General features: G+C 37.8%; 1 protein-coding gene and 1 long non-coding RNA gene across 14 annotated transcripts in view; one reads left to right on the forward strand and one right to left on the reverse strand.

Annotated features, from left to right (window-relative positions):
* The window catches only part of DPYD (dihydropyrimidine dehydrogenase), a 490,220-nt gene that overhangs the window by 131,670 nt on the left and 344,634 nt on the right, over nt 1–13,916 (forward strand). The gene's annotated exons all lie outside the window — the stretch shown is intronic.
* Nucleotides 1–13,916, reverse strand: part of LOC137146845 (uncharacterized) — a 36,404-nt gene that overhangs the window by 19,217 nt on the left and 3,271 nt on the right. For both annotated transcript variants that reach the window (XR_010918063.1, XR_010918064.1), the window contains exon 2: nt 1,406–1,478. This is a non-coding gene — a long non-coding RNA (uncharacterized lncRNA). The remainder of the gene's footprint in view (nt 1–1,405; nt 1,479–13,916) is intronic.

A 13,916-nucleotide genomic window follows, 5' to 3' on the forward strand; every position in this document is an offset into this window, starting at 1 on the left:
TGGTCTGTAACAGACACCCACCATGACATCACCCTTATTGTTCTTGCTTCTAAGTTTAACCCAGAGATTCTCAACTGGCTTATCTCCAGTTTCATACTGAAGCTCAGAGCAATCAAAGTGGTCTCTTACATACAGTGCAACTCCTCCACCCTTTCGCCCCGCCTGTCCTTCCTGAACAGTTTATACCCTCCATGACAGTGCTCTAGTCATGCGAGTTACTCCACCAAGTCTCTGTTATTCCAATCATGTCATAGTTTCTTGACTGTGCCAGGACTTCCAATTCCTCCTGCTTGTTTCCCAGGCTTCTTGCATTTGTGTATAGACACTTGAGATAACTAGCCAATTGCCCTACTTTCTCAGTATGAATCAGGAGGCCTCCCCTGCTGCATCCTCCTCCTTCTGCTTCCTTGTGGTGTCCCACTTCTCCACTTACCTTCAGGCTTAGGTCTCCGTCCCCCATCGAACCTAGTTTAATACACCAAGGAGTGCTGATAGACACCACTAAATTTGTAAATATCTGTATCAGGAGTCTGATCTAATCTATCCTGTCTAAACTTCAATGATATCCATGAATCTCCATTATCTGGAGATGGTCATTCCAGGAGATTCAATCAGGAGGCAGATGGCATCTTTGCAGAGATTGATGAGAGAAAATTGGGACTCATCAATTGAGCAACCAATCCCTTCCCCTCTTCCCTATGATAACATGGGCACATCTCCCAGTACCATTTGGAAAAAGAGTCAACACATATGCAAGGCTCACAACTGGGCATTATTCCAATAGAAGCACAAAACTGGTACCTACTGATGGTTGCATTAGAAATATCTGAAAGAGATGCATGTAACCCTGAACAATAACAGCTGGCTTGAGTTCAGGACAATGAGACTGGCCCTTCTAAGCCTAGCTCCCTACAGAACATTGATGGAAAGGCACATATTGTCTGCCATCACAACATCACAGCTGACCCTTAGGTGAGCAGGCAAGTGGCAGAGTGGACCAGAAGCAGATCTTTCATGAAAGGAGTCTTAGTTCCTATTCAAATAGTCATGTAAAAGCCTACCCTCACTAAAATCAGTCCATGTAAGGGAATCGCTCAGTGGAAGAGCAGCATGGTTAAGCAGCAGTTGAAGGATGCATCAAGATAGCTGAAGATCTAGGACGCACACATGAGTGGCCTGTTCACTTCTTGATACAACCCCAAGATACAGATGTGCCATTCTAAGATAAAATACCACAAAACCACTGCTGGTCCTAACTCTTCTCTCCATTCTCACTGCTCCCACTTCTCTCTAAGGGGGTACGAAAGATCAAATCGCAAAAGGCATCTGTGGTTTTGATAGTAGCATACCGGACAAGAAGATTCATCTTTACAGAAATAGAAAAGAGGAAGATACATGAACTTACCAGGATCAACATTCTCAAACAAGGCCCAAACATACACTTAGATCCATCAAAACTGAACGTAGCAGTCGGGCTGCTGAGAGGGAAATAAAGGGCACAAGTCAGGCCTATCAGGAAAAAGAACAGCTCCATACCTCAAAAACATTATCTACAGACATGGCATTCTCCAGACTTCGTTTAAGATTTAAACATTGGGGTTTAGAGTAAAAACTAATGGGTTAGATTTCCTTTTTTCCTGAGATTTAAGAGAACATTCCTAATAGCCATCAGTCAAGCAAGAATCCTGGGGGAACCAAACACCTTGTCCATTTAAAAACAATGCTGAATTGTATGTGTGGATAGAGTCTTCCTAAAACTACTACAAATCTTTTACTGAAAGTCATCCTTTGTATGGCACAAGTTGCAAGCAATCATGTTCTCCTTTTGGCATGCAGGCAGTATACCAACATTGGCATTCTCTAAATATCCATAAAGGGCACTGAAGTAGTATCTAGAGAGAATAATGTAGTACCTGAAGTCTCAAACCTGTTTCATAGCCTATCACCTGCACTATTAAGGATTAAGGGGGCTAAGGACACTGTCATCAGGTGGATCACCAGCTGCTTCACAGCAGTCTACAAAGCCTCAGGCTTGAACCTGCTAGAAGTCATCAAGGCATTGATCAAACTCTAGTACCTCTTGTGTAGAAAAGAGCAAAGATAACCTGAGGTTATAGGCCTGGGAACCAGGGAGGATTGTGACGTTATCAACCATCAATGGTAAGCAGAAGTAGTGGCATGAATTATATACTGATGACCTTATCCCTCATGCCTTTCTCAAAGTTTCTTCAAACTTGATGTCTGTGGGAATTCTGCCTGAGCTAGGAGTGCAGAATCTGGCCTGTTAAACTATATGTGCTATATAATCAACTATAACTTTTTTCTTTAATTGTTTTCAAATAACTACATAAAAAAAAGAATAGCCAGAAGGCAGACATCTGCTCTTTTGGAGCAAAAGTGACTGAACTACTAAACAGAAACATTTAAATCTTCCCAACATGATTTTTAAAAGGCCATGCCTTTGGGAAATAGGAAAAGTATACTTTTCAGCTGCACTATATTTACAGTCCTTGGATTTCTATGTCCCACATAAGTCTGACAATAGGTGTATATAAAAAGTAGTATAATGCCACATATTCAGTAGAGTGATTTATCAATGAACCAGGGAAGATAGAAAAGATTAATGTTTTTATTACTCAGTCTTAAAATTCCTCTGAGTTGGATTTTTTGTAAAAACCTATCCCCCTTTAACATATTCATGACAATACTTACCAGTTGAGACACGTCAGAAAATATTTTCTTTGTTATATCAGCAACTTCAATGGGTAAAATAGTGAGACAGATACATTGTGTTTTTATATTGAGTTTTAAAAACCATTAAAAAATCCTTTTCTCTCCCTTTCCAAATATATTAAGGTGTTTTAAGATTTTCTTATAATAAAGTCATAGTTATATAAAATCATAGTTCCGCTCAACATGTTCCAGTTACCTACTAGATGTTGAAAGTCCCTGTCTACGTCATCTCCCTCCCACATTTGTTGAGATAAAATGGTTCTCTTCTCTTGAATCTTCATCTATTTTTAAGTTTATGGGAATTGCTAAGTCATTAGTACTTTTGGAAATCAGATCCTTTATTTAGGTACCTAAGTATGGATTTAGCAGCCTACCTTTTGACAACAATATTTGAAAATCTAGGTTTCCCTCCATACAGCACCCGATTGTACTGTTTCTGGGCTGTGTTCTTTAATCTTTAATGTGTATCAGAGGTGTCTCTTTCCATTAGCTTTTTTTTCTCTTAACGCAATCTTCATTGGGGAAAAAAAACCATGGGTTTAAATGACAGGGAAAACATACTTAACTAGTTTTGTGAATTCTCTAATTCTGTAAATACATAAATTTTGTAGAGTATGCTCATCTTTGTGGGAAACCTCAACTGCAGATAGATAAGCAGACATAAATTTGCCATTTTGAAGGTCATAACTGGCAGAATAGTGGACGTTAGAGGTTGAATAGATCTATTAGGTCAACTAGACCATCTCCCTGTCAGAGAAACTTTAAAATAACTTCTAGTTTGTAATGCTGGAAAGGTTGACCAAATATATTATACATTCTGGCTATTAAGCACTTTGCAAATATGAAGTTTATTTCTACTTTGGATAATTTAAACAATGATGAAGAAGGAATAGGTGTTGCAATGGCTTCATTGTACTACCCTTTTACTCAAAAGGCTCAGGTTCTAATTCTGTTTGATCATAGGTCAGAATGATTCGTATTTGTGTATTTGTGAGCCTTAAAGTACTCCATATTAATTACATGTTTTGTTTTTTGAGTTTTAAAATGAAATTTTAAAATGAAATTTAAATTATGCATTGATTTAAATGCCCATATCTGGATTGCTCCCTGTGGATATATACTGCAATATTTATTCAAGGATTAAAACATCACTGAAGATGTTTATAGCAAAATCTTGATCATGCAAATGTATAGTGATCATTCAGCTTATTTTTTGGTGCATGGAGATTAACTTTTCTGGAGTTTGTAAACATCTGATTGAACTATTACATTACTACTATTATGGAATTTATTGGAGGTTCCTGATTCTCTGTGCTGACCTCTGCAGTTTACCCATGTTATTTCTATTGTTGTGTCATAATGTTTTTTTAATTTGTATAGGGGGATACCTATTTTGAATCGTGGCTTTTTGAATAAATTTAAGACAGAAAAGCCAGGCCAAATAATTTACTTTAACACTAGCACAAATGTCAAAGCATAAATGAAAATGCCATCTATTTCTGATTCTCAGCTATCGTAAAGACAGACATGTTCTTTTGCTGTGATTAAATGTGTAAATTGTGTGGAATTTGCAGTGTTAGAAATTTAGAAAAAATATAGCAATCATATTTTCTTTTATGTTTAGATCTTCCTATCTGAGCCCCATAAATGAAATGTTAACTTAGTGTCTTACTGTGCATTAGGTAACATGTCATAGGCAACATCCTTTCTTTGTGCAAGAAAATGGAACAACTTGCTGTTACACATGTTGTTATCGAGAGGAAAGCAATTTAGAAATGAAATATGTGAATATTATAATTTATCCCACTTTTGGATCTCCTCCTGTGGAAGATGCCCAAAAGTAGAATTACATTCTGAAATATTTAATGGCTGTAATTTAAAATGGGGAGGGGTAATGGACTACTAATTTGTGTCCTAGGAACTCAATCCTGCCAGATGTTCAGCAGTCTGGGTTGGTCCAGCAAATCTCTGTCATAGGCTTAGCTTCAAGCATGTGCACAGTCCAGTTCAAGTCAGTGGGGCCAACACGTGTTAAAGCACGGGTAAGTGATTTGCCGTTGTGGTCCAGAGTGCTCAGCACCTTGCAGATTGATTCTTGGATGAGGACACACTGGCTGAGACTTAACACAGCTAACATCCAGATAGTACTGGTTGATTGGGAGTACCATTCAGAAGTGGCAAAAATATCTGCTCTATTGATTGAAAAACATGAACGTGGCTTTGTGAACCTGAGGGATAAATCTGAAAGTCTGATTGTACCTTTTTGAGGCACAGGTGGCATCACTGGCCACAAACACTTTTCTTGCTCCAAATCTGACCAAGAGATTGTGACCCTTCCTTTCAGACACAGGTCTCCCTGTAGTAATTGCCTTTGTCCACTCCAAAATGTATTACTGCAGTACATTCTACACAAGGCTACCCTTTAAACCTCATGAATTCATCTGTTGGATTGCTTAGTGCCACTCACCATGGAGAAAAAACAAGAAGAGTCCTGTAGCACTTTAAACACTAACAAATTTAATTTCTTCAGGCATGAGCTTTGGTGGGCTGTAACCCACTTAGTCATCTGAAGAAATTAAATTTGTTACAGGACTCTCGTTGTTTTTGCTGTTTACAGACTAACACGGCTACCCCTCTGGAACTTTTCACCATGGAGAAGTACTCCATGGTCTTTATTAGCTTCCAGTTTGATTGTGTCCTTTTTCAGGTTTTGTTTTTAACTTGTAAAGGCCCCAATGGCTTAGATTCTGGGTTCTTCAGAGGCTTCTCCCTCACCATATGTCACATCACAGTAGAAAAGACAAGTTGAGGAGCTCAAATTAGCTAACCTTGTTCTAATCAGAAGAAGGCTCGGTATTTTCAGTAAAGGTTCCTCAGATGTTTAGAGAATACCATATAAATGCAAAGTACTGTTCAGGACAGCCAGTAAAAAGTGCCTGATTCCCAGCCCTCTGCCTAGCCTATCAGATAATGTGTTTTTTAGGGGCAGTATTGCTACCACCTCACTTAAAGTGTGAATTTGAATGAGAGGAGTTTTCACTCCAGATGATAAATATTTTTCTCCCAATTATTCCTATCATTCCTCCAGTTTGACAAAATCCCTCCAATTTCATGTATTTAAAAAGGCGAACTTTGTCTAAGGGAGTGGTTTGCTGTACATATTTCCCTTAGCTCTCACCCTGAGCTGATTGAGCTGAGGCATATTGGCAATGTGGCAGTGGCTTAAGGAGAGCATCTGTATTGATAGCATGAGTTCATAGCAGGGCATTTAATAGATACATGGATTTTAAGGCCATAAGGGATTACTTTTACCTACTGAATAGCACAAGATGTTCCTGAATTTATTCTTGCTTGAAGTCTAATAGTGGTGGCTGAACTATAGCATATATTTTAGAAAAACATCCAAATCTCTACTTTAAAATGTCCAGTGATGGAAAATCAACCACAACCCTGGTTAAGTTGTTCCAATGGGAAATTATGCTAATGTAAAATGTTATGCCTTGCGTTTAGTTTGAATTTGTCTAGCTTCACCTTCTAGCCACTGGATCTTGTTATACCTTTGTGTGCTAGAATGAAGAGTCCTCTATTATCAAATTTCTGTTCCCTGTGTAGGTACTTGTAGACTCATAAAGTCATTCCTTAAGCTTTTCTTCTTTTTGTAAAACTAAATAGCTTAAGTTTTTTGACTTACTCAAAAATGATATCAAGTTAATTTGACAAGTTTTTTTCTATAAATCCATGTTGATTGACATTAATTACATTACTCTTCAACTTTTTATTAATGAAGTACAATCTCAAACATTCCATTATTTTCACCTGAGATTGATGTCAGGCTGATAATTAGCTGGATTGTCCTGTCTACCCTTTTAAAATATTGGCACAACATTACTTTACTTCTGGTCCTCTGGAACTTCCCTAAAGTTCAAGACTTTTTGAAAATAAACAGTAATGGTCCCGAGAGCTGTTTCACCAGCTCTTTTAAAACTCTTGGATTATCCAGATCTGCTGATTCAAAAATGTCTGACTTTAGTAGCTGCTGTTTAACATCCTCCTGAGTTACTGTTGGAATGGAAATTATAACTATCATGTTGTGGTCTAATATACAATTCCACATATTCAGTGGAATATTTTTTGAATTGTGAATTTTCATAGCTTTTAGACATTCCAAGGAACTTTTAGTACTGAGATGTGTCCAGCACGTGACTCAGATTGAAATATTCCGTGATGCTGATGCTTTTCTCTTACATGTACTCGAGAGGCACTTAAGAAGCCAGTCATCCTGTTCACTAGTGTGATTTGGCAGTCTGTAGCAGACACCAACTAGTACCCCATTTTTTGCTTTATCTGTTAGGATATTGATACATGAATATTTGCGATCATTTGTTCTCAGGTTGTCAGTGAATCAAAAACAGGTAATGCCATTTTTGACATAGAGTGCCACTTTCCCTCCACTTTTGCCTGCTTTATACTCACCTAAAAGGTTAACTAGTGATTTGAACATTCCAATCCTGGAAAGCACCCTACCCGGTTTCAATAATACCAACGAGGTCCAATTTATGCACAGAAGTGAGTACGTCCAATGTCTTTCTTTTATTACACAGGCTCCAAGCATTGGAATATAGGCAATTCATAGATTTCTTCTCTTCAAGTCCAATGGTGCCTGTATTAATTTTTCTCAGCAACTTAATTTTTGTGTTAAATGAGTGCTCATTTTATTCTCCTTCTTTCGTTGTTAAATACTCTCCTGACTAGTCTTACCAACATGTTCCCTAAAAGATGGGAGCCCCTTCTACTGAGATGGAGGCTATCCTAACTATACAACCCATCTCTATATAGATCGACCATTTGTCCTGTCCTTCATGGCCTTCACCTTCTAGTATATTTAGAACCATTCAAAGCATTCAGTAGAACAAACAGAAAATGTGAGCAGGTACACATAGATGTTAAATATTGTAGACATTATGCACTGTCATAGGGGAAGGGAGAGAGAAGGGAACTAACCCACCTTGCACTTTGGATTCTAGGACTTGGAATCTAGGGATATAGGGACAAAATTAGAAAGGCCAAGACACAAAATGAGATTAAACTAGCTTGAGTCATAAAGGATAGCAAGAAAACATTCTACAAATACATTAGAAGTAAGAGGAAGCCCAAGGACAGGGTAGTCCATTACTCAGTGATGGGGGAAAGACAATAACTTAAAATGTGGAAATGGCAGAACTGCTAAATGACTCTCTTGTTTCAGTTTTCACCAAAAAGGTTAATAGTGATTGGACATCTAACATAGTGAATGCCGGTGAAAATGAGGTAAGATATGAGGCTGAAATAAGGAAAGAACAATTTTAAAATGTCTTCGGCAATTTAGATGTCTTCAAGTCTCCAGGGTCTTATGAAATACATCCTAGAATTTTCAGGGAACTAATGGAGGAAATTTCTGAACCATTAGTGATTATCTTCTGTCTTCCATGAATTTCTTTGGAGAGATTCCAGAGTACTGGAAGAGGGCAAATATAGTGCCAATATATAAAAAAGAGGAATAAGAACAACCCAGAGAATTACAAACCAGTCAGCTTAAGTTCAGTACCTGGAAAGATAATGGAGTAAATAATGAAGCAATCAATTTGCAAACACCTAGAAGATAAAAGGTGATAAATAACATTCAGCATGGATTTGTCTAGAATAAATCATGTCAGACCAACCTAATAACTTTCTTTGACAGGGTAACATGCATTGTGGATGGGGAGAAGCAGTAGTTGTAGTATATCTTGACTTTACCAAGGCTTTTGATATTGTCTTGCATGACCTTCTCATTAAAAACTAGGGAAATGGAACCTAGATGTCGCTGTTATAAGATGAGTGCATAACTGATTGGAAAACCATTAAGAGTAGCTATCAGTGGTTCACAGGCAAGCTGGAAGGGCATATTGAGTGTGATCCTGCAGAGATTGGTTCTGGGTACAGTTCTGATCAATAACTTCATAAATGATTTAGATAATGGAATACAGAGTATACTTATAAAGTTTGTGAATGACACCAAGCTGGGAAGGTTTGCAAGTGTTTTGGAGGATAGGATTAAAATTTAAAATGACCTGGCCAAACTGGAGAAATGGTCTGAAGTAAATGGGATGAAATTCAATAAGGACAAATGCAAAGTACTCTATTTAGAAAGGAATAATCTATTGCCCACAAAAAGGGAAATGACTGCCTATGAAGGAGTATTGTGAAAAGGGATGTGGGAGTTATAAATGCATCACAAGCTAAATGTGCAAAAAAATGTTGCAAAAAAAGCAAACCTCATTCTGGGTGTATTAGCAGGAGTGTTGTAAGCAAGAAATGAGAAATAATTCTTCCACTGTACTCCACGCTGATAAGGCCTCAACTGGAGTATTGTGCCCAGTTCTGGGTGCAATATTCCAGGAAAGATGTGGACAAATTGGAGAAAGTGCAGAGGAGAGCACAAAAAAAAATGATTAAAGGTCTAGAAAACCTGATCTATGAGGAAAGATTGAAAAAAAATCAGATTTATTTAGTGTGGAGATGAGAAGACTGAAGGGGGGCATAGCAGTTTTCAAGTATATAAAAGGTGTTACAAGAAGAAGGAGAGAAAATTGTTCTCATTAACCTCTGAGGATAGGACAAAAAGCAATGGGCTTAAGGGAGGTTTAGGTTGGACATTAGGAAAATCTTCCTAACTGGTTGTAGGGTGAACAAGTTGCCTAGGGACGTTGTGGAATCTTCATTATAGGAGGTTTTTAAGAACAGGTTAGACAAATACCTTCCAGGAATGGTGTAGTTATTTAGCCCTACCTTGAGTTCAGGGGACTAGAGTAGATGACCTCTCGAGGTCCTTTCCAGTCGAACACCTCTATGATTCTGTGACTTGAGGCAATAGTCTGGGTTTGTTCCTCCAAACTTTCCTTCCTCTCCAAGACTCTTTCCCCTCTCTCTGATAAAGCAAATCCTATACTTCTCTAACCATCATTGGGGCAAAGTAAGAGTAAAATCTTCAAATGGGATTAAAACCTCTTTCCTCTTCCTAAAGAATGTTGTATTGATCTCAAAGGTAAAAAGAGATAAAAAGTGTTATAAAATCTTTCACTGTGCATGTTAAAGCAAGGTATGTAGGTTTCGGGATGGAGGGAGGGTTCTACATAGGCTCTGGTTTACTCGATTTCTTGACGAACACCCAAAAGTATTTATTCTAACGTTGACAGTGTCCTGATTAGTCATAAACACAAAAAAAACCCCAAGAAATTAAGACAAACATTTATATTGAAACTGAAATTGAGTCATTATGTAAAACCATTGTAATGAAAATCTATTAAAGTCCCTCTTGCTGTGGAGGCAAACTAAGTCTCTTATTTTCATTGTCAAAATTGATGAAAAGGAAAAGATTAATGTTACTGTCCTGATGTGTGAAGGGTATTCACTTCTCCTGTTTTAAACAAACAGGCAGACACAAGGTGGAGGAAAGATAGAAAAGGTGAGGGAAATATGGTTTTTGTCGATTTTCTTGAAACACTGGTAACTGGGCAGTTATGAATGGGATGGCTTAGGCTGGCAGGTCAGCCATGACACTGTTCCTTGGAGCCAGGATCACATTCCAGTCAGGATGTCATTTGTTTGGGTCCTTTCTCCTTAGACAGGGTGGGGTTGTGACCATCTCATCTTGCTGTGATGATTCAGTGCAGTTACTTTCAGGATTCCCATGAAAGGATAGGAGGAAAGAAGCGAGGCAGAAAGTAACGCAAAAGGGGGAAGAAAGACAGAACAAGATCTTATGTGCTGCTGGAAATTAGGATCTCCGCTGATGGACTAAGGACTGGATGTCATGGTAATATGACAACTTTCAGGATTCATAGATGGAAAAACAAAGCTCTTTAAACAAGCAATGCCTGATGGCCTTCCTCATGGGAAGAAAATCTTTTGTTCTGCTCTGCTCCCTCTCTCTTGAGGTTGGGGAGAGTGACATGAGATGAGTCAAGATGAACTGGGCAATTGAGATGGGCTGAGATGAATGCGATGAGCAGCACTGAGATGAGATTTTTTTTTTTCAAAGTCTCTTTTTAATAACCCCAAAAGGGGGGAAATGGGCAGCATACTGCACCCCCTCATTATTTTGTCCATGAATTGAGCCTAATATCCATCACACTAATTTTGGTCCATTAATTTCTGGACCCATTTCTTCTTCTTTATGAGGTCTAAGTTCAACCTAGTCTTTGAATCTTATCAGTAGGCCTTTTTGTTTTTTTGGATTAATTCAGTCTCTCTGTCTGGTTTTCTTGCACTTTTTCATAGCATTCATTATTGAAAACAACTTGGCCTATTTTCCATGGTTAATTCCCAGGCAGGCAAAAAGTTACAAGTTGTTGTGACATTTTATAAATTTTCATATATGTTTCACAGTTGAGCTTATAATTAAAGTAAATATTTAGGCCCAATAATTACAACAGAAGGTTAAATTAAATATATTGCAAGCAAACACTCTTTCTGCTCTGAAGATGAAAGGCTTTAAACAGATTGCAAAGAAAGCAGGTATATGTTGAAAGTTAGGAATGTACTTCTGTGAGAAGACCACCACCTTATCTTAGACCCCTGCTGTTTAACTTGCATTTTCTTTTATGTGCTCCAAATTGGCTTCCTGGGAGGCTAATGGACTCCAGCTGTTTTATGGTTATTCTGGCTAGCCTTTGTCTCTCCACATAGAATCCTGGCCAGGAACCTTGAAGTTTTCTTAGGCAATCATTCTCCCATCCCTTCTAGGACCTCAGACAAGTAGCAAACATGCATCTGTGTTTTCTCTATAGTGCCTGTCTAAGTGCTTTCCCAAAAACTTGAATCTGCATGCTGAGGAATCTGCAAGATTCCTGTTCTTCGGTCTTACTACCTTGTTCTCCCTAATGCTATCAACATGCTGATAGTGATGGGAATGTTTTATGAAAGAGAAGAGGTTTCTAGTATGTTATGAAAGTGGTTATATTCTATTTTAGCATGATCTCCTCTAGAAGATTTGTCCACCGCTGAATCAGCTGCTAGAAGACATCTGGTTGGTGATTTCTCTGTGAATTTTGTGCTCAAATACAAAATGAAACATTATTTTAGCCTGCTGCTACAGCCTCTCAGCCTTTACAGTAATCTTTATGTAAATCTCTAATTCAGCCATTTGAATGGAAGGAATGGTGTGCATGAGTTGCAATACTGAGCATCAAGTCTTCATGTATAGTCTTTGTGTCCTCTGTAATAAGGAAATCCATCCCTCCAGTATTTTTAAACCTTAACTGAGGCCATTATATAAAAATTTCGATTTATAGATTTTGTTTACTTTAAACTTTATCATAATTCATTAGTGTTAAACTGATGGATCTTTTCCCACTAAATGTTAGTATTAAATAATACTTTCTGCATAAATAGAGAGACTCAATTTAAGCTACAGACGTTAATGGCATATTGTACAGAACAATATTTTTTGCAAGTAAGGCATAAAAGATACAGGTTTTCCAATACAGAAGAGTGTTTGTGACTTAACTTGCAGAAGAGCAATTCTTTTTTTCTGAATTGAGTCCTTAAGTAGTTTCACTGACATTAAGATAAGCAGACAACAGGTGTTTCAAATTTTGAAAAGATAATTTATGCAACATATGGATCATGCCACATATAAATGTCTTCACTCCTAAGTAGTATAGAAATGATCCTTGATAAAAGTCGTAACACTGCTGGGAGAATAGTCCAGGTGAAAAAAGGATGATTGTGTGCTAGCAAAGCTATAATAAAAACTGTCATGTCTGTCAACACGTTCTGTCTATAGAGAATTTGTATATTGAACGTTGTGTAACAGTTGTCTCCTATGTGAGGGAGGACCACTATTGTGGTGATCATCAATATACTGGTTTAAAAAAACTCGATAAAGCTTGGTGTGGTTGAACCATAAATGCTTGGTCTGAGAGATGGAAAGTGATGTACGTCGAGCTTTATAAGAGTACACCTTGATTTCTAACTCAATAACACTTCATTCTTAATTACTAGTATGTTCTACAGTGTGAGTGTGTGAGTGTATTATGAGAGTATAATCAGGTTAGATGTAACACTCAAAATATACATAGAATGTGTTCTCAAGGTAGCTAGAAATAGTAGTTCTACAGAGTATAGAGTTTAGTAGTACCTCTTATGGCACTATTTTCAGATCAGTAACAGATTAACCTTCAAAAGTTGTTAAAATATTTTAAATCATATCTAAAGTTTAAATCAAAATCAGATGTGGTATACTGTTAGTATATTTTTAAAAAGTTTATATTAAGAACATAAGAATGGTGATGCTGAGTCAAAAAAATGGTCCATCTTGTACAGTATCCTCTCTTCTGAAGGAGCCAGTCCCAGATGCTTCAGAGGGAATGAGCAGAACAGGGCAATTATCGAGTGATCCATCCCCTATCATCCAGTCCCGGCTTCTAGCAGTCAGAGGTTTAGAGACACCCAGAGCATGGGGTTGGATCCCTGCCTATCCAAGCTAATAGCTATTGATAGATCTATCTTCCATGAACTTACCTAATACTTATTTGATCCCAGTTATACTTTTGGACTTCACAACATCCTCTGGCAATGAGTTCCACAGGCTGGCTGTGCATTGTAAGTACTTCCTTTTGTTTGTTTTAAACCCACTGCCTATTAATTTCATTGGATGACCCCTTCTTGTGCTACGTGAAGGGGTAACTAATACTTCTTTATTCACTTTCTCCACACCATTCATGATTTTGTAGACCTCTATCATTTCTCCCTTTAGTTGTCTCTTTTCTGAACAGTCCCAGTCTTTTTAAGCTGAACACTCCCAGTCTTTTTCATCTCTCCTCCTATGGAAGCAGTTCCATATCCTTAATATTTTTTGTTCCTCTTCTCTGTACTTTTCCCAATTCTAATTGCATCTTTTTTTGTGACGGGATGAACAGAACTGCACATACATGTGGGCGTAGCAAGGATATAATGGCTTTAAGATATTATCTATCCCTTTTCTAATGGATCCTAACATGCTGTTTGCTCAATGTGCAGCAGCAATCAAAAAAAGCTAACGTTTTCAGAGAATTATCCACAATGACTCTAAGATCTTTTTTGCATGGTAACAACCCATTTAGACCCCATCCTTTTGTAAGTATAGGTGCAATTATGCTTTCAATGTGCATCACTTTGCATTC

This window comes from Emydura macquarii, unplaced genomic scaffold (genome assembly GCF_026122565.2).
Source record: "Emydura macquarii macquarii isolate MOO-44397 ecotype Brisbane River unplaced genomic scaffold, CSIRO-AGI_Emac_v2 contig_480, whole genome shotgun sequence".
In the NCBI taxonomy this organism is placed as follows: domain Eukaryota; kingdom Metazoa; phylum Chordata; order Testudines; family Chelidae; genus Emydura; species Emydura macquarii.